Here is a 24,647-nt window from a genome sequence, read left to right as displayed (position 1 = left end):
CGTGGTCATTTTAGTCTTCTAGATAGACAATAAGAAGGGTCTGCTTGGGCTGGAATGATGGCATCGAAATAGGAAGAAGACATAAATCCAAGATATGTATGTAAACATTAAAAACACATAATGATGCACTGAATTGGAGGTAGGAGTATCAAAGACATGTAAAGAGCTACAACATTAGAAGACTAAGGATGGTTAAGGCATATAAGGCAATGGAGAAAGTCAGGGAAGCCAGATTGGGGTGGACAGGAATTCAACATTCATCCCTTCTTTCTAAAATTTATTGAGAATTTACACTAAGTGCCAGGCACTGTGCTAGATCCTAGGGATGCCATAGTTACAGAGACAAACCTGTCCGTTTCTTCATGGAGTTTACAAACTGTCCACATATAATCGTAGGTAGTCAATTTTTGTTTAAAGTGCTACATTATGGAAGTGCAGGCTATTATGGGACTGGGGACTCAATCTAGTCTGATATCTAAGGGGAGACCTGAAGAGTAAATATGAGAAGAAGAATTAGGAAGAGCAATGCATTTAAATGAGATCCATTTGCAGTGTACTTTATTTAAGGTATTCATGAGGAGTCCAATTATTTTCAAGCAACTCTGTGCCAGACACTTTACATATACTATTTCATTCAAATCACATAACAGCCTTATAAAGCAATTATTATTCCATTTCTAAATCCAAAAAACTTCGAATAGAACATATTAAATTGACTATGCTGGCAAGTTAGGTAAGTACCAAAGTTAGAATCTGCCCCAGTTGACCTGCCTGAAAGACCCTACTTTAGCACATTAGGTTAAGAGTTTTTTATACTGAAGGAATTTACCTCTGTACTCACTCCTTATGGCACTAGCTCCGTACTGAATAAACCCAATTTTTCTTCTTTTACACAGCGCTTAAAAAATTTAAAGACGCAATTATGCTCACAAACCCAGCTTTCAAGTTTTCACTACATTGTAAGGACATATATGTTTACATCGTCTAATCACAAGAACTCTTACCTTACACATCACCTTGTGGCTTATTTATTCTTGTCAACAAGAAAGTAACATCTTATTATATTGAGAGATGGCCTGATTTCTATTATGAACCTCATGTACATATCTATACATGAACCTCATGTATACCTCATATACATATCCTATTCCCTTGTACATGCCACCTCCTCCCCTTTCAATCCCTTTTGACCTACACGTCTATCTCTTTGACTTGCCTTGTTATTTTTCACAGTTCCAGTGCTCTCTGACAGTAGTTATCAAAAAAATGTTTGTCACAACCTCCCCCTACCTGTTCCTTTCAGTCCTTTGCCTCAATCTCATCTCTGTCACCTGCATTTTTAAATATCCTTGTTTGCCTCACCAAGGTTCTTAATTTGCTGCTTCTTATTCATTAGCTACCTTACAGTTCTGCCCTTTTCTTGAGTTAAACTCCTATAGAGTTTTCTGTGCCGCAGCTAGTACATTTATTTCAGTCAGCTTTTAGCCACATTTCTAGTGAAAACCTGCAAATACAAGTTTGACGGAAAACAAGTGAGTTTGTACTACAGAAAACACTTGGTTTAAGATGTGGGACTCAAACGGAAAAATCAGGAACCACTTTTTACATTTTTTTAAGAAAACATGCACAAAAGACATTTTCTTCTCCTGTGCCTATGAGGTGTAAGGCTCATTGGTATGAAATGATAAAGCATATAAGGGAATACCTTTAGGGAATTTAAGAAAATGTGTCAAATGCCTCTGTGACAAGTAGGTGTTTTATGATTTCTAAACATTGATTTCATAACCACTTTCAGCATGCAAAGTCAAGGGCCTATACTGTCCCACTGTACATTAAATCCCATTACTGTTAATGGCAAAACCTAATGAGCCTCATAATACGTGTGAGAGGAGTGGAAGATTCGCAAACTGAGAGAAGATGCCTTAATTGTTCTGCTGCCTTTCAACTAGCAAACTCTACTAGATGGCTACCCCAGTTAAACTTTCTATACATTAGATTCAATACCACCAATAGCAATTTTCCTGACGATATGATGCAACATTTATGGAAAGCCAAAGTTCCTCCTAGTAATTTCCTTTCACACAAAACAACAAACATTTCATATCACTTCTGAGAGAGGAAGTGCTGGCATCAGGACATTCTCAGGACACAAGTGGTTATACTGCCATGACTATAGTTTTCAACAGAAGTGAAAGTGTGAGTACTTTAAAGACAACTGAGAATGACTCGTAAATCCATTTCTTTTGAATTGTCTCTTTTAAGTCTTTTTCTCTACTTTAAATTTTACCCCATATATGTGGTATAACAAGATATGTCTGAAACTCCTTTCTCTTTGGAGAGATCTCATCCCTAGGATTTCAGGACGAGTGGATGGAACTTTTTTGTCCCTTTTTGGAGTTCCTACCTGTCACATGAAAAGATGCTTCTTCTCTTTCAGAAGTATCCAGGAGACAGCCTCAAACCTTCTTTCCACACCACTCACTCTTCCCTTCAAAAGAAGAAGATGTCTTATCAAATTGCGCAATGGGAAGAAGAGTCAGTACCCATACACAGCCTGGGCTTCCTTCTTGCCTTTTGACTTGTGGAAGGTGTGATTGCTCCTCCCACTCCTGTTCTTCAGTGGTAAGTACACCTCAGTCCACAATAGCACTTTACAAAGTGTGGTCCACCTACCAGCAGCAGAAGCGGCACCTGTGAACTTGCTAGAAATGCAAATTGTTTAGTTTAACTCCAAGCCTAATGAATGTGAAACCCAGGAGTTAGGACCCAGGAATCTGTTTCCATAAGATCCTTCCAGTGAATCCTTATGCACAGCTACAGTTGAAGGAGTACTATTCTAAAGTGCTTCTAAAATTTTAGCATGCAAATGAATAACAAGAATATTGTTCAATTTCACATTATGATTCTGAGATGGAACCCAAAATTCTGCATGTCTGACAAGGTCTCAGGTGATATTGATGCTGTTGGTCCTTGGAGCACCTACTTTTTCAGCTGTGGCTGAACATTGGAATCACCTAGAAAACGTAAACACCAAAAATGATTGAGTCCCACCCCCAGAATTCTGATTTAATTGGTCTAGTATGCAGCCTGGGCATCTGGACCAACTGTAGTTACAGATTCAGTTGATATTTCAGTCTCTGTGTATTTTTTTACTAGTTCTAAGCCCATAAAGGGAAGAACGTGTGTCGTGCAGGGGACCCGGAGGGGTCTCTGGTCCCGCTCCCCACATAACGCAGGATATGGTAAGGCCAAAAAGGAACACCCACGGAGCCATAGGCAGGGGAGTCATACCACTATATTCTCTCTGGCGGCACTATACTCTCACTGGAGGCTGGATCCACACTGTCCACAAACCGCCATCCGCGCTTGCCAGCCCAGCCGCCATCTTCTTACTAGCCCCATTATTCTCTCCCTTCTCTCTTCTCTCTGCTAGCGTAGCCACAGCAGTTATATTAGTGGCCAATGGCTCACTGGTTACAGCTGACGGCCATCCAATCACAGTTGATGGCCATTTACTACCTGAGCCAGCACCTGTCTATGTGAGGCCGAGAGCCTGGAAACTGCTTTCTGGGGCTCAGTCCCCACAATGTGATTAATACCTTAGATCCCAACTGGGAAGCTCACTGGGAATAAGTCAGTAGCGTATCCTAACTCTATTGCCTTCCATGGGGAAAAACGCTATTTCCTCAGATTGATTTAACCACTGCCATTCTTTCCACAAGAGTGTTAAGACCTAAGACGTGAAAGACCAAGTTTAGGATACGAGCCTGGGAGAAAGGGAACAAAGAGATTTCTCAGTCTGCTTTTTAAAAGGAGGGATCACAGCACTCATTTTTTGTCAGGTTCATCAGAGTAAAAGACTAAATAAAAGAGTGAGCCAATTCTAGTGGGTAATAGAGTAGTAGAGATTAGTTGAGTTTCCTCTGTGGCAGTTAGCCCTGAGTATATCCACAAGAAGAAGAAAATAGCAAAGTGATCCCAGAATTAGGATTTTTGTTCTCCTTCTTGAAAACATGCTTAGTAATTGATGTCTACTTAGAACTCATACAAAATATATTTGTCAGATGCCTATTTTTTTGGCAAGTTCAGTGGCGGGCCTAGGGATAAAATAATGAACAAGGGGGATTCCAATTCCAAAATGATTGCCTCAGGAGACCTGCTTCCTAGCTAAATAAATATAACTAGTGAATTTTTCTTTTTTTTAATTTAAGTCTGCAAATTTTCCTAAGGGAAAAGAGAAAATTAAAAAAACATGTATTCAATAAAATCTACTAAAACTCAGTAAGAACAGCAAAAATCTATGACATTTGAACCAATACCCACTCCCTATGAATAAATGTATGCCAAATTAGATCACTTGGATTTAATGGACAAATTCCTAGAAAGCTGCAAACAACCAAAACTGAGTCAAGATGAAATAGAAAATCTGACTAGGCTAAAAACAAGTAAACAATTAGAGATTTAAAAAAAAAAAAAAAAAAAAAAAATCCCCACAAAGAAAAGTACAATCCTAGATGGCTTCATTGGTAAATTCTCCAAACATTTAAAGAATAATTAATACCACTGTTCACAAATTTTCCAAAACACTTAAAGGGAACACTTCCCAACTCATCCCATGGGGCCTGTATTACCCTGATACTAAAACTAGAAAAAAAGACATCACAATAAAAGGACACTATAGACTAATAGCTCTTATGAAGATAGATATAAAAATCCTCAACAAAATACTAGCAAACAAAAATCAGCAACATATGATTCAGTGAGACTTATTCCAAGAATTCAAGATGGATTTAACATTCAAAGATCAATTAATGTAATAAATATACTGTATCAGTAGAATAAAGAGAAAAATCCACATGATCGTTTCAACAGACTCAGAAAAAACATTTGACAAAATCCAACACCACTTCAGGATAAAACTTTGAACAGAATATTATGAAAGGGAAATTCCTCAACCTGATAAAGGGCACCTATTCAATGCAATCCCTATAAAAATCAAAGGCTTTTTTTGCAGAAATTGGCATTCTGATCCTAAAATTCATATGGAATTGCAAGGGGCCCAGAAGAACTAAAACAATCTTGAAAAAGAAGAACAAATTTGGAAGACACAAATTAGTGATTTCAAAACTTACTGCAAAGCTACAATAATCAGTGCAGTGTGGCACTGGCATAAACACAGAAATATAGACCAACAGAACAGAATTGAGCATAATTTCATACATAAATATCAATTGAATAAAATTCCAGTTTCTTAATATGCTATAAGGATATTTCATGCACTTACAGAAGTATGAAATTTTACATTTTAGGGCAACAGTGTTATTTAAATGGATGTTTTTCCTCGTGTAAGGAAAGATGTACTCATGAATAAGTTGTCCCCATATTATAATAGCATGGCTTTGTTTGCAACCCAGCCAATTTATTAAAAAACTAGACAATAGAGAACAAAACCAGAAAATGTTTTGTAGGAAGAACAGTGGTTGTTCTAAGAAGTCTAGCCTTATCTCTTCCTCGGAGCATATGTGTGAGGTGTGCTAAATGAGGAAATGATCATGAAGAACCATGTGGCCCATGGAAAAAATATAAACTCATACTATATCTTAAGGAAAAATGGAGAGCTATGGAAGAGTTTTAAAGAGATGAGGGAAGAGGCATTGGTAACATATCTTCTCATGCATACACCATACTTGAATTTATTTGTCTTAACTAGCAGTTCTTGATTCCTATATATATATTATCGGGGGTGGGGGGCAATACTAGGTAATATGATACATAAAAGTCAGAAGATATAATTTGTCAGATTGACAAATTTAGATACTCCCCCTCAAAAAAAAAAAAAATTCTGGTGAATATCACCAAAAGTAAAGTCAAAAGATAATTGGCAAATACCACTAAAAGCAAAATCAGAAGACCAGGACTAGACTGAAAAAAGTATTTGTAACTTATCTTTCAGATGAAGATTAATTTCCCAGTTGCATTTCTATACACCAACAACAAATTGTCAGAAAGATAAATTAAGAAAACAATCTCATTTACAATTGCATCAAAAAGAATAAAATAAAATACCTAAGAATAAATTTAACCAAAGAACTAAAAGACCTGTACTCAGAAAATTATAAGACACTGAAGAAAAAAACTAAAGAAGACACAAATAAATGGAAGCACATACTGTGCTCATGGATAGAAAGAATTGTCATTGTGAAAATGTCCATACAACCCAAAGCACTCTATTTAATGCAATCCCTATCAAAATACAAATGGCATTTTTCACAGAACTAGAACAAACAATACTAAAATTTATATGGAACCATGAAAGATCCCAAATAACCACAGTAATCTTGAGAAAGAAGAACAAAGTTGGAAATATCACAATACCTGATATCAAACTATACCACAAGGCTATAATAATCAAAACAGCATGGTACTGGCATAAGACATATACTCGTAGATCAATGGAACAGAGTGGAGAGCCCAGAAGTAAACCCACGCCTATATTGTCATTTAATCTATGACAAAGAAGAAAAAATATTCAGTGGAATAAAGACACTCTATTCATTAAACGGTGCTGGAAAAACTGGACACATACGTGCAAAAAAAATGGAAGTGGAAGACCTTCTTATACCATATACAAGAATAAACTCAAAATGGATTAAAGACTTAAATGTAAGACCCAAAACCATAAAACTCCTAGAAGAAAACATAGGCAGTAAAATCTCTAACACTGCTTTAGTATTAGTTTTTCTGATCTATCTCCTCAGGCAAGGGAAACAAAAGAAAAAAATAAAGGGGGCTACACTAAACTAAAAAGTTTTTGTATAACAAAGGAAACTAGCTATAAAACAGAAAGACAACCTACTAAATGGGAGAAGATATTCACCAATGATATATCCAGTAAGGGGTTAATATTCAAAACTTATAAAGAACTCATACAACTCAACACCCCCCCCCAAAAAAAAAAAAAATGAAAAATGGGCAGAGGATCTGAATAGACATTTCTCCAAAGAAGACATACAGCTGGCCAATAGCCATAAAAAGATTCTAAATGTCACTAATCATCAGGGAAATGCAAATGAAATATTACCACACACCTGTCATAATGGCCATTATCAATAATTAACAAACAATAACTGTTGGTGAGGATGTGGGAAAAAGGGCACCCTCCTCGTGCACTGTTGGTGGAATTGCAAATTGGTGCCGCCACAATGGAAAACAGAATGGAGGTTCCTCAACAATTTAAAAATAACACCACCTTATTACCCAGCATCCCACTACTGGGTATTTAACTATAATTCCAGTGGAAAATAAACACTATGAGAAAGATATAAAGAGATTATTTTGACCAAGAAAATAAAGCAGAGAAAATGTTCCAGAAAAGTAACAAATCAGACATTTGATTATACAGGGAGAACATTCCAGGTAGAAGGAACAACATAAAGAAAAGTTAAAAAAAATAAAGGCTTTAGTACTTGTGCACAGCACAGAAGTGTGGTTTCCCTGTCTGGTAGCATTATGAAGGGTATAGTGGGGATTAGACTGGAAATAGAGTCTGATTTATGAAAACTTTCAATGGCTCACAAGTGAAAATTTAATTCTGGGGGCCATGATCACTCAGATGAGGTGCAGTTACACTGAGTTCTGACTGTGTTTGACCACAGCAGGTGCTCGAGCAGCAATGCCAACCATGTCATTATTTATTATGACATATCCTTTACATTAGCAGAATTAGTGAGGTGGGCAAAAGAAATGGTCCATCAATAAACGGATACACTTGTATTTCAGTTATATGTCTTACATTTATTTGGCATGGCATTTAGATTTTTGAGAAATATGTGACATGCCTAATGCCTCCCAAAATATTCACTTGACAGGTAACAAAGTGAAATGGGCTCTTGTGCTCAAAACAAAGAACTGAATGCCCTAAATGCATTTTTACATAAACATAAATTTAGGGTTTTTTTCATTTCTATGCCCAGCATGAAGCTGTTAGAATAGAGTTGTTTTATACATCATTAAATAATAATATTTATCCTGCAGAGTTAAACCATATTAATTGCATTTCTCATTTATTTTTTTCTTTTGGAAGCAAAATGAAACAATGCAAAATATCATAATCATTTTAAAGTTGAACATTACGTCCAAAATTCAATTTTTCTACTCAAGTCATATTAACCATGTATTTTCACTGCTTGAATAATAAAGTTTTAGACACATATAAGTTTAATTCAATTCCTCATGCTCGGTTTGCTTTGGAAAACCCCTAGTTCCCTATGATTTGATAAAGATTTTTTTTTTAACATTCCTTGTGTAAAAATGAATTTTGAGACATCATTTCTTTTTTCTTCTAATGAGTTTCTCCTACCTGATGCCTGTCCTTGAAACAATAATTTTCCAGGTGAGAAGACACACTCAGAAAAAAAATGCTAATTATTTGCCATTCAGGAAAACAGGAAACATAAATTTATACGTGTTTTTTTCTACTAAAATATTTCTTTTGGGTAAACACTAAGCTTAAGAATGTGTCACATCGTTATGTATGTACACAGTTGACCCTTGAACAACACAGGTTTGAATTGCACAGGTCCACTTATGTGTAATGTTTTTTCAATAAACACAGTAAATGTATTTTCCTTATGCTTTTCTTACTAACATTTTCTTTTCTCTAGCTTACTTTATTGTAAGAATACAGTATGTAACATATATAACATACAAAATACATGCTAATTGACATTTTTTATGTTATCGGTAAGGCTTTCAGTCAACAGTAGGCTATTAGTCATTAGGTTTTAGGGGATTCAGCAGTTATACATGGGTTTTTTAACTGCACAGGGGTCAGTGGTTCCAAACCCTGCATTGTTCAAGGATCAACCGTATACAGATTTTTCTTAAAGAAGGCATCAGTGCGACTGAAGGATTGTCTATAGAAAGAAAGGAGGATTAAAAATCCTTGTGTACCTCTTTCTCTGAATAAATGGGCTCTGGCCTGAAAGTTGGATTCAAGTTAAACTTTAAACTTAACCATGGAAGAAGATGACTGTGCCTTTGTAATAAGCAGGGCAGAGCTCCAGGCCTCTTTATAACATGGTGGTTTCCATCATCCTGTTCCAGCTGTTGGTAAAATTATGCTGACAACCCACAAATTATGAGCCCAGAAGCTGAGAGTCAAACATAGTGTTTGCAGCAAAGAGTTGGTTGTGTTCCCTTGAATCTGGAGACAGGTTGGCCCAGGAGTCAGCTGATGTGGGCTTTGTCCCAATCTAGCCACGAAAAGGTGTATGAAATATCTTCTCTACTCTGGTCCTCATCTGTGAAAGGGAGTTGATTCTGAAAGAAGACTACCTCTGGCCATAATGTTATAATAATAGGCAAAAGCACTTATATGGTATATTTCCATATGCGTTGCCTAAAATAATAATCATTATGAACATGTGGGAAGGTATAGGATAAACATGAAAAGCAAGAGGCTCGTGGCAAAACAATCATTTCAAAAGATGACTCCGAGGAAGGCTAACAAGATGTTTCCCAAGCAGCCCATCATGGCTTTACTAAAATTATGATGACCCAGGGTCTGGCCCCCAGCTTCACAGGCTTCAAAATTCTCATTTACTGACAGCAATTATCACTAACCATTATTACTTTACAAATAAAAATCCTTGGCTGAAGAAGCTACATTTTAGTTCATGATTTAAATGAAAATGGGTAAAAAAGAAAGCCTGCTATTGATAATAATAAGCAGAGTAACGGAAACTTGGCAGGACAAATCAAATTTGGTTGTAAAATGAAAACCTTTTATAAGCCTAGTAAAGAGAGGTTTTAGTTGTTTGTGTATGCAATGTCACTCTCATTAGTAAAGGTTATCTTGCAGCTCCAGTCTGTAGTTTCTTATTAATAAAATGGAAAATGAATATACATACTAAATTAAACAATTCACCTCTTCAGGGCCATATCTGACAACTGTGTTTATCCATGCATTCACTCAATTCAACAATCATTTATTAAGCCTTGCTATATAGAAAGCAGCTTCATTTGGAGTAGCATAGAAAAAGTCAATACTTTCAGAAGCAGATTTATATTTTTTTATTGAATCATAAAAATGTAGATTACAAAGAAGATATATAAGAGCACTGATATCTTTGGCTGAGGCAAAATGTTCTCCATTCAAAACTGATATGTGTCCTGTATTTTATACTCTAGATGCTGCATTTATTCAGTGTCCATATCGCAGAGCCAGTGTTAGGAGAACTCCTCCTCAGAGATCTGTTGGAGCTGTACCTCCATCTCTGTTCCAGAAAGAGACGCGTTCACCTGCTACCAAAACTTACATTTCCATCTGCTACTGGAAGGATTTCTTTTTCCTGAGTATTATATTCAGATTCTGAACCAAAGTATATATGGTAAAATAATCAATAGTAACCATTTTCATAAAACAATATATGAAAAGAGTAATTCTACATAATTGATAAAAAATGCCAAATAGTTAATTATACCCCTTTAGGTTCACTTATTGGTATTCCACCAATTGTCCAAGGCCCAACTTATATGCCACTTCTTCCACAAACACTTCCTTGTTTCCTCTCGCTAAATTAAGTTCATCTCTTTTCAATATTCTTCATCCTGAAGACACTTTCTTTTTATAAAAGAAGGGCTAAGAAGATATAGTTTCATTCCCAATGTTATCTATTTATTTTTGAAGTTAAACTATATTCTACAGAATCTTAACAGTAATCTATGAAATAATTAAAAATAAGATTTAATTATAATAGAACTTATAAATTAAAAAAAAAAATGCCAGGACACAAAAGATAGAAAATGTGCAACAAAAATTATAACAATAAAGCTAAGTATGCCTGTTAATAACAGAAAATATAAGAGGCTTAAACATCTTAGCATATTTTTTTTTATACTCAGATTAGTTTATAAAAAACAAATGCCAACTATGTAAATTATAAAACACAGCTAAAACAGTATAATACAGAAAGAGTGTGGGAATAAAAGCGTTAACTGCAGGTCCATAACTCATTTCTTCGTTCTTCAGGGACACCTGAGGTAGTTTGACCTCAACTAGAACTCTTTATCATACTGATAGAATTTACTAGCTAGAGAAAAATGAGATTCTTCCTGTGACTTCTATTTATTTATTTCTTATCTAAAGAATCCTTCTGGCAGGATATACCTGATCTGACTGGATTTACTTTTTAATAAATAAGCCTGAATTTTTAGATTGATGACCCCAAGCCATGCTGAAGAGTAGCAGTTAGTCACATAGTATTCCTTGTTACATGACTAACTAAGAGATCTCCAAACTGAGCAGCTTCCCTCTGCTAACTCATCTGTGTAGAATTAGATTTTGCACTCCAACTCCAAAACAATTCCAGATCTTTATCTAGCAAGAAGCATCTGATAGATTCAGGTTCTCCCTGACAGTAGTTTATTGTTGGGTGTGGCTTCTTTTTTCAACCTTTGCACAACCCTTATTACAGCTTTGTGCTGGGTAACACTTTTGTTTTGTTCAAGGACCACTAAGGCTTTTGTGATGGCGCAGAAGATAGTGTAAGACAGGGCTCTGATTTATTATAAAGCCCATAAGGAAACAAACAAACAATATTGCCACAGTGTGCCATTATTAATTTCTGAAAAGATAAACTTTGAGGCAAAAAAACAAAAACAAAAACAAAAAAAAACCACTAAATAGAATCCTCAAAAAAAAGTAAAAAAAAAAAAAAACAAAAACCTACAGGATCCAAGATGGCTACATAGAAAGACCCTATACTTACCTCCTCCCACAGATACCCCAAATTTATACCTACATACAGAGCAATTCCTCCTGAGGAACAACTGAGGACTGATTGAACGGCTTCTGAACAAATAATAAAGAGACCACACTGAGAAGCATAGGAGAGACAGAGACGCAGTGACAATGGCTCACCACCCCAGACACCTGCAGTAGGGAGGAATATCACTGAGGGGCCCGCACTCAGGCTCTTCCGCCAAGAGGCACAGCAAAAATACAGCAGTTTAAAGGGCAATTAGACTATTTGTGAAGGAAATCCATTCACTAACCGGTCTGCCAAACAAGTGGGGAACTGCTAAAACTTGCTCTGGGATCAGAAGTACCAGTGACCACCATGTTTTTCATCCTCCTCCACTTTTATTGTGAAGGTGGGAGCATGGTCCAGGTACTTGAGCTGGCCTACCAAGCTGCCCCAGCATGCCCCAGGCCAGTAGCCCACACCAGCTTCAGTAATCCCCCGAAGTCTGGCTCTACCCATACCTGCCCCAGCTCCAGCCATTCTGTCAGGGAGGCCCCAGCACAGAGCCCACCAGGGACCCCCACCCATATCCACTTCAGCTCCAACTGTCCTGCTAAGGTGGCCCCAACATAGCATGTCCTGGGACTGTTTTGTCTACTTATAGAAATAAACACAGAAAGTCCAACAAAATGAGGAGGCAAAGGAATATGTTCCAAACAAAAGAACAAAATAAAACCCCAGAAAAGAACCTCTAATGAAACAAAGATAAGTAATTAACCTGATAAAGAGTTAAAAGTAATAAACATGAAGATATTCAGCAAACTTGGAGGAAGAATGGAAGCATATAGTGAGAACTTCAACAAAGAGTTAGAAAATATAGGAAAGAACCAATCAGAGATTTAAAAAAAAGAAAAAAAATACAATAATTGAAATGAAAAATTACACTAAAGGAGATCAGCAGTAGATTAGATGATATAGAAGAATGGATCAGAGATCTCAAAGACAGAATAGTGGAAATCACCCAATCAGAACATTCACATTATAGGAGTCCCAGGAGGGAAGAGAGAGAGAAAGGGGAGAAAACTTATTTGAAGAAATAATTGCTGGTAGCCACATACAAGGGAAATCCCATAAGCCTATCAGCTGATTTTTTAGCAGAAACTTTGCAGACCTGAAAGAAGCGTCAGGATACATTTAAAGGACTGAACGGAAGGAAAGTAAATCACAACCAAAAAAACTCTACCTGGCAAGGTTATCATTCAGAATTAGAGAAGAGATAAAGTATATTCCAGACAAGCAAAAACTAAAGGATGTCATGACCACTAAACCAGCCTTACAAGAAATGTTAAAGGATCTTCTTTAAGCCAAAAAAAGAACACCATACCTAAGAATAAGAAAATATATGACACAAAAGTTCTCATTGCTAAAGGCAAATATATATACTAAAGACAGTAGATCAGCCACTTAAAAAGCTAGTATGAAGCTTAAAAGCTAAAAGTAATAAAATCAGCTATAACTAAAATAAGTAGTTATGGGCTACACTAAATAAAAAGATACAAAATATGTTAAAAACAGAATGTCGGTATAGGGATTGTAAAAAATGTAGTGCTTTTAAAATGTATTCAAACTTAAGCGACTATCAGCCTAAACAAGACTGCTAATATATGTCAATATAGCTGAACTTCATTGTAATCACAAACCAGAATCCTACAATAGGTACACAAAAGATAAGGAGAAAGGAACCCTAACATAACATTAAAGAAAACCTTCAAACCATAAGAAGACCAGGAGAAGAAGAAAGAAACAGAGAAGAACTAAAAAAGCAACCAAAAACAATGAATAAAATGTCAATAAGTACATACTTATCAATAATACTGTAAATGTGAATAAACTAAATGCTCCCATCAAAAGACACAGGGTGGCTAAATGAATAAAAACTAAGACTCATCTGTATTCTACCTACAAGAAACTCACTTCTGATCTAAAGATACACACAGACTAAACATAAAGGGATGGAAAAAGATGTTCCATGCAAATGGAAAGAAACAAAAAAAGCTGGGATAGCAATACTCGTATCAGACAAAATAGACTTTAAAACAGATTATAACAAAAGACAAAGAAGGTCATTACATAATGATAAAGGGGTCAATATAAGAAGAGGATATTTATGTATCCAGTGTAGGAACACCTAAATATAGAAAGCAAATATTAACAGACATAAAGAGAGAAATTGATAGTAATACAATAATAGTAGGGAATTTTAATACCCCACTTACATCAATGGATAGATTCTCCAGACAGAAAATCAATAAGAAATCATTGGCCTTAAATGCCACATTATACTTTATAGACTTAATAGATATATATGGAACATTCCATTATAAAAACTACAGAATACACTTCTCAAATGCACATGGAACATTCTCCAGGATAGATCACATGTTAGGCCACAAAACAAGTCTCAGATAATCTAAGAAGACCACAACCATATCAAACGTCTTTTTCAACCACAACAGAATAAAAGTAGAAATTAATCACAAGAAAACTGAAAAAAACACAAACACATGGAGACCAAACATGCTGCTAAACAGCCAATGGGTCAATGAAGCAATTAAAAAATACCTTGAGACAAAAGAAAATGCAATCTTGAAAAATAAAAACAAAGCTGGTTTCACTATACACTACACTACACTTACCCTTATGCTAATACCACACTGTTTTGATTACGTAACTTCATGGTAAACTGAAGTCAGGTAATGTGAGCTTAACTCAGATCTTTTTTTTCAAAATTGTTTCTCCTATTCTAGGTCCTTTACATTTCTATACAAACAAAGCAAACTTATAAAACAGAATGCAGATTAGCAGTTACCTAGGGCTGTGGCTAGGAACAAGGATTGACTACAAACTGGCAGGAGGAAAAGTGCTTAGGTTGATGAAAGTACACTCAAACATTGCGGTGTAAATGCATTCAAAGTTTTACTAATAATTATGCAGCATTCTGTTTAGTGAGATAATAATTCAGCATTGTATTTAATGAGGTAATACATATACATCTCATGCTATGATTCTACTTATTATTATTATTAAACCAAAAGAAGGTTCTGGTCATAAGACTATGTAACCATAAAAATAACTTCTCTATCCTTCCATCTGAGGTCATCCTAAACCCATGGCAATTCACAAAAGATCAGTCTGTTACTTAAGTTGAAAAATTATCATCTTTTCTTATTGTGTACAAAATATTTGGTCTGAAAATAATTATTTCAAAGAATGATTTCACTCTTTGAGTTATAATATTGCTTGACATTTGGTAACACTTTCTAGTTTCCATGCAATTTCATATATAATCTTTGTCAATGCAGAAGAAATGGAAGGCATTTTATCTCTAATTTACATGATGTAACTGAAGTGTGGGGATTTTTAAGTGACTGCCTACACTCAAAGAGACATTATGAAAGGGAGCCAGGACATGAACTTGAGTCTTTCTGTTCTCATTGTCTGCATTCCCCCACTACAATGCCACATTATCCTAAATGGGTTCTCTCTTAATTTTCCTTGTGGCACAAAACAACATTTTTTTATAAACAATCTGTTTAAAATATTGTCGAACAAATCAGACAACAATAATTAAAAATCCTGTCTTATATTGTTTTGTGGAGGTAAAATTGACCAAAAAAATTGTAAGCTATTTAAATTACGCAATGTGATGATTTGATATATGTCTAAATGAGGTCTTGTATCTTTTTATACTACGTTCTGTGATCTGAGTCACTGGCAAGGATTGGTTTTGCCAGGAGTTTAAAATAAGTGCGTAAAATTCTTGCTTAAAAAAAAGAACTTCTAAATACAGAAAACAGGAATGAATAAAGGCTAAACCATAACCTAATAGTTCTCATGCTATTATGTATTCATAAATCAAATAAGTATAATGTGATTTAAGGTAAATAAAACTATGTAAACAAAGAAAACTTATTACCTCAGAATTCTACTAAGTAATAAATCAGTGAATTTGAAGAGGCTAATTTTTTTTTCTCTAAGTACCTGAGTGCTCAAATGGAGTTTATATTCTGGAAGAATCTAGCAAGTCACGTTTTAATCTCAATAATTAGATTTTATGAAAGCATATATGTATAAATATATAATTATACATTGAAGTATATTTTATTTAGTTGATACATGTGCATATTATACATTTACATATGTGTATGTATGCATGTTCCTACTGAGGAAAAATATGTTTTAATTTTTAAAGTTGTGTCATAGTTTTTATATATATATATGCTTAGGGATTATAAAAAATGTTGTGGAGTCAAAATTCGAGTTAAATTATGAATAATGAATCACAACTAATTCTGGGAAGAAATAACATTAAGCTCAGTTGACAGTCTCTTATTCATACAACCTTCATACTCCTTTCATCATCAAGATTAAGCAGGCATAATTTGAAGTAGGAGAAGGTTGTTTCTGATTCTGCCCACTCTCTTTCAGAGCTTTTTTCCTTTTTCATTCCATTCTATTTCATTTTTGCCTTGGGATATCCAGCCTTTTCTGTTCCAAAAGGGTGCTGCTTGGCTAAAACATTCAGAAACGAATCAGACATACAAATTCCTGCCAAGGTGTTAATGTCCTATTAAAAATCAAAAGCCTAGCTCTTGGAATGTCTCCTGGTGGCATACGTACATGTATCAAGGGTAAGCAGTGGAAAGGATTTTAGATGGTGATACATAAAACATATACAATGTTTTCTGTCTTCTCTAATGACCACCCCTTATCATTATTATCATTTTAATTAATAAATATTTATTGACTATAATTAAGGTCAATGTCATAGGCTAACTACCACTATGTTGAAAGAATTGAAATACGTCTCTATCCTTTAAGATCTGAAAATTTGTTGAAAAGGAGTCTGGCAGGATTTTTGTTTCATTTGAGAAAAATTAAGTGGAGAGAAATTCTATGTCATCTCTCTTATGTTTAGTCCACTGGATATGAATTCCAAGCAGAGAGAAAAGAGCTAGGTCTTTAAATATTAATATTTATATGGCAAAATGAGTAATCCTAATAACTTAAACCTATGGTAAACGTCTGAGATTTTTATGTTTTGAATGAATATATGCATAATTAATTAGATATAATCAGAGATGGACAGCTCCACTTAAGCACACCATTAGCATCATTATCTGAACAGAAAGAAGATAGAATATCTTAAACAGCGACATTATTTTCAAATCATTTAAGCCAAATAATTCTGAATCCAAAAGGTTTGATCATGTATAATTCTGCTGAAAGACTGAATTGTAATCGACCTATGATATATTATGTTGCAAAGCTGCAGCACCAGTGCAGAATAGAATCTTATTTTCCATTAATTTATTCTCCTCTGAAAATGCAAACACTCCATATGCTTAATAGCCCAAAAAAAGAATGTTCTCACATTTTAAGATTGCCCATTAGTGACTATTTTATTTAAAAAAGAAAACACATGCACACACACACACACACACACACAGAGAAAACAGTGACTCTCAAAGCCATTTTTGAAAACTGACTTAACCTCTGTGCTAAATCAAGAATAGTAACCTGTCAAACAAAAAAATCAGTTCAACTGTGTATTTTAGCAAAAAATAAACAACATATGCTGTGTTTATAGTGACTTTTGAGTTCATTTAATGTGATACTTCTTCCGCAAGCCTAGATTCAGAGGCAAGATGAGAAACAAAGCTCTGGTAAAAACAGAGAATTTGGGAGAATCTCTAGAAACCATAATGACCCCCAAATGAAGAAATTTCCACTGGAAATGGATCCATTTGTATAAATATCAATCTAAGAAGAGAAATAAACAAGGTACATGGGGCCATAAAACTGCCTCACAGTCTAGAGCTATACTGTCCAAAAACGTAGCCACTAGTCACATGTGACTTTTTAAACTTTTTAGTTAATTAAAATTAAGTATAATTTAAAATATAGTTCCTCGGTCACACTACTTATTTCTAATGCTCAAAAGCCACATGTGGTTAGTGACTATAATGCGGAACGGCACAGAACAACTTTCCCATCATCACAGAAAGTTCTATTGGACAGCAATGGCCTAGAACTCCACATGGGCAGGGCCCATGTTTATTTGAGTCACTAACGTAAGTGCCTAGCATAGTACCTGGCACATAACAGATAGTCAATAAATATTGGTATAACTAGTTAACAACCAAATGAATGGTCATTTTAATTTTTTTATAGCCCCACTACTCGAAGTCACCATGAATTGGATGATTCACAGCCTTGAAGACTGAATACCCTATTTAAATTCCCACTTTCTACACCAGACTGACACTAGAAGGTGATTTGTGAGGCTAGGTAAGAGTACTTTAACAAGTCAAATTTAAACCGTTTTTTGGTAAGGGATTGTTGTTTACTCTGGACATCAGAATCTTTACTGCAAATGTCCAAATGTGGTACACTCGTAACTCTGTTCATCATTAGAATACCCAAAGCGTTCCTTTAGCTGAGATCTTTACAAAAATTACCAAAAAAAGTTGGAAATGACTGAACTCACATGATAAAATGAGAATAATAAGCAGCTTTGTACAGCATACATTAAGTGTAGGATGTATAATACACTGTACATAATATACCATGAGATTTGATACCACTTTCTAATTCTCCTCCAGAGGAAATTCTGAAACTCTTAAACAGAGTCATTAAGATAATTGTTCCTGTTTCGGTTTGTTCTGCATTTCTCCACTGAGTGTTCCATATTCTTCTGTTCTTCTGTGTGACTCAAAAGGGATGAAGATGTCCATGTACTTGGAACAAAGTTACTGCTACTCTTCCCAGACTCTCTCAGCTTCTGCCAGCTATTGCTCTAAAGTTGACTTTAAATCTATAATATTTTTCAACAGATTCTCAAGGAAGTTTTTCCCCCTCCATATACTCTACAAACTATGCACCATTAATTTTGTTTTGATTGGAGCTCTGTCCTCTGAAAGAAACACTCTAGGCAATCGAAAGTGCTACCTCTTTTGTTCCCTGCCCTGCTCTGTAATGACAGAAATGGGTGTGTACAACTGCTAACTAAGGTCCATTACACAGATCATGGAAAACAACATGATACTTCTTCCTTCATCACATCTTTTCCACAGCTTGTAACTTACCAATACCACGGGCCACTCACGAAGCATACCAGAGGCAAGGTAGAGGCTTGCAAGGAAGAGGGTGTAGGGCCGTGGGGAAGGCAACGGAGAAGACAGGAATTCACTGAGAAACTGTCAACCAGCACCTGACTGTTTTACAAAGCGATATGAATTAAAGAGTCTCTGCTGCATTCCCATATTCATTGCAGCATTATTCTCAATAGCCTAGATGTGGAAGCAACCAAATTGAGTGCATAAAGAAATTGTGGTGTGTATACATACAATGGAACATTATTTGGCCATAAAAAGGGGGGGGGGGGGAAACTGCTATTTGCAACAACATGAATGGAATAGCATTATGCTAAGTGAAATAAGCCAGACAGAGAAAGGCAAATATTGTGTGGTGTCACTTAGAAGTGGAATCTTAAAAAAAAAATTTAAAGTCAAACTGATAGAGAGTGAAAAGTGGTTGCCAAGGGTTAGGAGGTTGAGAAAATAGGAATGGGTCAGTAAAAGGGTACACACTCAGCTATAAAATGAATAAGGTCTGAGGATCTAAAGTAAAGCATGGTGACTATAGCTGACAGAGCTCTGTTGTATATTTGAAGTTTGCTAAGAGAGTAAAACTTAAATGTTCTCACACACACAAAAAGATAAATACAGAAGGTGCCAAAAAGTGTATACACATTTTAAGAAAGAAAAACAACTGTATTAAAATTGTAATACTCAATATATACCAATAACAAAAGATGAATACAAGTCACGTTTGACTTCTGCAATTACAAGAGGTGCTCAAAGTGGTTACCATCAGCATCCAGACACTTCTGATTACAGGGAACTACTGCTTGAGCAACGATGACCAGTGTTAACATAATTTAAAATGTGTATACATTTTTTTGGCAACGCAGCATGTAAGGGGATGGATATATTAATTGACAAGATGGGGGGAAGCTTTACACAATCATGGGGTTTCAGAACGTGCCTCAGTGGTATGCAGACAACTTTGCTGTAAAGGAAACTTTAGTCACAGGCTCAAGAGAAACTTCTGTCCCTCCCTTTAAACTACTAGAAGAATTTGAATTAGGGGCCTTGCACATAAGAGATTTTTTTTTTTTTTTTTTGACCTATCTAGAGGACAGTGCAAACTTCTATTTACTAACCATGTCTCTTCTTATCATTCTACAGTGACATTTTGAAGCCCCCAAGGTGAATTACCTCATCCCTAGCTCAGAATGTCTTATATAAGACGTGTCTTAATGTCTTATACCTCAATCCCCCTTTCGACCTCTGAATCTCTCCTACATGCGGGGTCTCTGACTCTTTCATGTATGTGGGGTTCCCATACAGAGGTATGTATTAAATTTGGTAATTTTCTCTTGCTAATCTGTCTCATGTCTATTTGATTATTAAACCAGCCAGAAGAACCTTAAGGGTACAGGAAATTTGTTCCTCCCCCATACAATGTATATTTATATCAAATCGCCATGATGTACACTTTAAATAAATTATAGTTTTATATGTTAATTATACAAAGCTAAAATTTTAAAAAGAAAGTCTTTGAACCAATTGATTCTGTGTGATTTCCTTTGCACATACACACACACAGAAGAATGATAATGGATTTGGGAAATATAAAATTGATACAAACCTCCTCATCTCATTCGTCATTTTATTATTTAATAAAATACATACAGGAAGGCCTAACATTCTCTCAACCTTTAAAAGTTCATAAGATAACATTGTTTGTATCTGATTCCATTATCTGTTGCAATTCTGACTTCTCACATGCTGAATATAATTTGGCATTATATAAATATGCATACACACACACACACACACATAGAGAAACTTCTTAATTACTAGAAACTCTTTTAAAACATAATGTTTCAGGCAAAAGTTTCATGCAATTGAGCTATAAAGTAGGCATACAGACAATTAAAAAGAGATTGAAATCTAGGGAAAGAAATAGAAGAGTTTCAATAAGTAAAAGCAAAAATCTTACTACTGTGCCCAGCAAGTACCCAAATAAAATAGAAGTATTCAAAGGCAAGAATTTGCTGAATTGCTTGACTTTTTTTTTCAGACATGAATCAGCAGCTAGTATTGACTAGAATATTAGCTACATGTGGTTATAAGAATAGGTTGATAGTTTCATTCTTCAGTGGTGGGAAGTTTTAGCTTATCTTCATAGTCAGCGCCAAGTAGAAATCATTCAAACGACCTTATCTCCCTCAGGCATCTTCACCCTCTGCCTCAGTCAGTGCACTGCCGTTTTTACAGCATCATTTGTTTCTCCGGCATCTCAATTTTCCTCTCCATAGACCCATGAGATTTAATCACACATGCAGCAAAAACCTTATGTTCTATTTCCTCTTTTTCAAGGGCTACAATTTTGCATCTGTGCTGCCTGCCCACACTGCCACAGATTTAATTTACTTGTCTAACTGATCGAATTTTCAGACATATTTCATGCCTTCTTCCTCTATGATCTTCTCACTTCCTTCTCTCCTTCCAAACAACCAAAGCTCACCATGGGCCTGGGCCTCCAGCCATACAGCAGTGAGTGTCCTGGGCAGTTTCTCTTCATTGCTTCCTGTTTGGAGCATGTTGTTTCTCTACATATTGCCAAATGTTTATCCCAATACATTTATAGACTGAATTATTAATGGAGATTACAAAAAATAAAAATATCACGAAGTCAACAACCTACATTATTGAAAACTCCCCAGTAGTCTGTCCCAGATCTAACTTTAATTCATGTCAGATTTCAAAGGATGATTCTCTTCTACCTGTAAGAAATAGTACTGTGTTTCAGCTGGGTTGAAGTGGAGAAGCACTTAGCTAGTGTTAGTATATGCTCAGGTTCACGCTAGAGGAGTAAAGCCAGGGGTTGTCAGAGGCATACTACAACCTTTTTCTTTTTTTTTAAAATCATATCCCCCCTAGGAAAATTCCATCCAATGAATTTTTTATCTCAACAATAAGAAAATAGGTAAGTGAGGTAAAATTCCCAATTTGCCAGAAGTAAAACAGATAGGGTATTGTATCTAATGCTTCATGCTCACAATTCACTGCACCCCAGAATTTCCTGGGCTTAAGATAACTAAGTCTTAGATCACGACTACAGCACATTTCCCTCAGGCATTGAAGGAAGCTAGGGTTACTGTTTAAAGCCATCCCCGTCCTGCCCATATACTGCCTTTAAAAAGTCTTCATGGATAAGAGAGCCTGATGAGCCATGAAAAATGGTACCTTTACCAAGCAGTGCCAATGGCACCATGCCTCTTTTTTCTTGGAGGGACCATTTTATCATTTTTTTAATAAATAGCTAAAACTAAATGGATATGTGTATCCAGTCTTTCATGGTTGGATGAAACCCTAAATATGTTAGATTATGTGTAATAGGAACTTAAACTTCAAGATAGTTGCAATAGATGCCCCCATGTGCATAGAAAGAGGCATGTAATTGAATAATCCAATAATAAAACAAGAGAAAATTACTTTTCCCCATTCAGTAATTAACTCACTTAATCTTGCAGTGGTTCTGGGGGGAAAAAAAAAAAAAAAGCCAGTCATATTTTGAAGTATGTTAAGAATTTTCAAAGATTATTCTTTATACTAAGGCAATTCTGCTTCATGTAAGATACTATAAATTCTCTCAGAGATAAAAACAGGGAAATGCTCTTCTGAATTCTCCAAAGTAGCCTCATTACCCCATTATCTTTCAGCCTGCATGTTTAGCCAACTGATTGCGGAACAACTGGAAAACGATGCAACAAGTTGTTAGAGCTTGTGAAAGGAATATTGAAATCTACTTACTGCCTAGTATGTGTAAACTGTATATATTATTCATTGGGAGAGTCAGTAAAAGAAAAGAATAACTTTCATTGTGAGGTAGTTCCACAGCTCTTTAAAAACACCCAAATTATTTCAAGACTTGTTAAATTTCTGCAATCAATGTGTTTTAGCAAAAACTGAATATAAATAGGGACTTCCTTTAGCTCAAGCATTTTCTAGTGACCGTAGTCAAGGCATTATGAGGCAAAACAAGTCAACTTTCTCATTCGAAATATCTCCAGAAACAAATTGTTCAGATTTGAAGGCCAAAATCTCACCAGAAATATGTATGTATTTCAAATTTATCATGAATTAGAATTGATAATTTTCAGTAAATCTATATGCAAACTTATGACAAAACTATGACTATGCCAAAAAATGCATTTGTATATTTGAATACTAAAGTTTCTCACAAATAGTCAGGTCATGAAGTTTGAATTCACTTCATAATAATTTTTCAAACACTCAGATCTTGACTTCTATTTTTGCTGCATATTTATCTTTCCCATGTGTCCTTTTTGTAAAAGTAAATATATATTTTTAATTTCCCTTCTTTATTATACAAAAGATTCTGACTCCTCCAGAATAGCCTCATTATTTGATTAGTTGTCTATTATTGCATAACCTGTTACCACAAAACTTAGCAACTTAGTACAACACACATTTAATATCTCACAGTTTCTGTGCATTCGAAATTTAGGCCCAGTGTGGGTCCTCTTCGGGGTTTTCAGGGATTGCGATCATAGTGCAGCCCAGAGACCATCGTGGGGCTACAACTAAGGTGGCAGCCCAGGCTTCAAATCATATCAACGTTCAACTGAAACAGGATCCACTAGCTCGCTCAGTGTTTGCTGGCATGGTTCGATTTGCTGGCATAGACAAACTATTAGACTAAGGGCCTCACTTTTTTGCAGGCTGTTTGCAGGAGAATGCCCAAGTAGCCTTCTCCATCAGAGCAAGCACATGAGAAGATACAGGGAGAGAGGATACAAGCAGGACAGAGGTCAATCTTTTCTAACCTATTCATGGAAATAATATCCTATTACTTTTGCTGGAGCCTATCAATGAGAAGCAAGTCATGAAGTCCAGCTATACTCAAGTAGAGGGTGTAAATAACAAGAAGTAGAGATAGATAGAAAACATGTTAAAAGCTGCCTACCACAAACATATATACTCTTTTACACCTGTTTTTTACGTTTTACTAGACCAAATTGCAGATATTACGTGCTCTCAGTTTATACATTTTCATGAACACATAGTACTCCACTGATTGTTGTACTATATTTAACAAATTTTTTAAAGTTAGGCATTTACCTTATTTCCCATATTTTACTTTTACAATGAGTAACAACAATTAACAACCCCCCATATTCATTATTTCATATTTGTGTAGATGTACCTTCAAAGTAAGTCTCTAAAAATGGCCATAGGTAAACGCATATTTAATTTTGTTACTTATTACAAAATTTCCCTCAACGGGCATTGTAATATTTTTTCCTCATACCAACAATAAATGACAATACCTCTTTCCCCACAGCTTCACCAGTGAAGTATATCCTGAAGTTTTTACATTTTTGTCAGTCTTTAAATCTTTTCACGTATTATAAGCCATTAAATTTATTTTCTATGAGCTCTTCATGCCTTGCTAATTTTTTTGTATCAGGCTTTGGCCTTTTTTCCCCCTCACTTTTTATGACCCCTTCATGTATTAAGAAACTTGGCCCTTTGTCTGTTATATAAGTTATAAATATTTTCTCCCAATTGGTCGTTTGTATTTTGACTTTGCGGAAGACTTTTTGCCCATGCAAAAGTTTCATGTTGTCAAATTTATCAACCTTTTATTTTATTGCTTCTGAATCTTAAGTCATAAATAGAAAGGCTTTTCCATAACAATGTTATACAGGACTTCGCTGATGTTATCTTCTGGCACTTGAAT

This window comes from Rhinolophus sinicus, chromosome 17 (assembly GCF_057876585.1).
Source record: "Rhinolophus sinicus isolate RSI-liver-muscle chromosome 17, RSI-T2T, whole genome shotgun sequence".
Lineage (NCBI taxonomy): Eukaryota > Metazoa > Chordata > Mammalia > Chiroptera > Rhinolophidae > Rhinolophus > Rhinolophus sinicus.
Note: the sequence above shows the minus strand (reverse complement) of the source record.